Below are 1591 nucleotides of genomic sequence, written 5' to 3'. Positions count from 1 at the left end.
GTTGCCAAATAGACTTATTTGCATTTTGACTGAAAAAAAATTATATAGAAATTTCGATTTTGCTTTGTCGAAAAATCCCTACATTTTATTTATATATAAAAATCTGTCCTTCTGCCACGCCCATTTTTTTCGACTTAAATCCYTACGTGTAGGGGATTTTCCCTACATGTACCAACACTGGGATGAAATGTCTCGGCAGTTAAACTTTCAGTGAACCAGGAGAGATACCAGAAACTGATATTAGTCGATTTAACAAATTTGTGATAGGCTCAGAGCTTATTGTTGTTATGTGAGAGTCTTTATGATCCATATACATATATTAGCATTAGGTATCACATATGATCCTTGCTTGCGTTTGTAACAGGATCGACTTTTTAACTTAATTCAGTTAACTAACCATTTGGCTCCAATTGCCTGAAATCATTAGATTTATTTTACTAAAAGAAGAGATAAACAGATTCGAATTATTCTATTAAAAATATTCATTGCGCTGAACACGCTAATGGCATGGGCTCAATGACAAAATTTACCAAAATAGCCAAGGTTAGTCTTTAAATTTATGTTTAGTTTTTGATAGGCATAATCAAATCGATATTGAAAATTTTTAACCGAGCTCCCCAGTAAATGTTTCCAAGAATAAATTAACTTAAAACAGGAAATGAAGTCGAAGTCGTGAATCCGACTTGACCGAAGAGTGGCATAGCTAAATATGTATATTTATATACGAAGAAAAAATGTATGATTGCCAAAGTATTAGCAGAGAACGTCTATCATAGAGAAGGTTCACGTAGGGGTACTCGGCAGAGATGAGGGAGTTTTACCACAGAAAAATTATAAGCAGCGCTAATGCTCATTGAAATTTTATGRTGACAGACGGCAGACTTGTGCATTTAGACAACTGAGAGTGAATTTTGTTTATTTATTAAAAAGAGGGGAAATAAAAATGAACAAGAGAAATTATTAATAAAAATTTTGGTATTTTTGGAAAATCTATATAAATGTAACAAAAAAATTGGTGAGAAGGCAGCAACATAACAATGACCGGCATGTACACAAGACAACACAGCCAGAGATAAATTTTCTTTTATTCCTGGTATGGCCATGGATAATATGATACGAGACTCTTTGATTCGAGTGAGAGCTGTCAAAACTCGCATTTTTTATAACATTTGTCATTGATGCCACTGCTGAAAAATATTAGATTGGGTTCTCACAAACGTTCATGTAGTAGGATTCACAACGTTGTTTTCAGTTCACTGTCGTGCTGCTGCAGTCTGTCGCGGGCATTGTGTTCCGCGCATCAGAAATTCCCTGATCTTCATCGCTGTCAAATAATCAGGGAACGCGTTTGAGAGAAAAAGAGAGCCAATGCTAAAGTCTCGTATCATATTATCCATGGTATGGCCACAACGAAATTGTGTACATGCACAATGGACAGCTGTGTCAGGAATAAAGGGATGTTTAACTTATTCCAGTGTGAGAGCGCTTCAAAATTTGCGTTTTTTATAACATTTTACATTGTAGCCAGATCAGAAAAAAGCTATTTTTTGGGCATTTTAAATAAAGCACCCAACATTTAGTACGAATAAAA

This window comes from Bactrocera latifrons, unplaced genomic scaffold, assembly GCF_001853355.1.
Source record: "Bactrocera latifrons isolate USDA-ARS-PBARC rearing strain unplaced genomic scaffold, ASM185335v1 scaffold_1355, whole genome shotgun sequence".
NCBI lineage: Eukaryota > Metazoa > Arthropoda > Insecta > Diptera > Tephritidae > Bactrocera > Bactrocera latifrons.
This window is presented reverse-complemented; position numbering follows the sequence as displayed.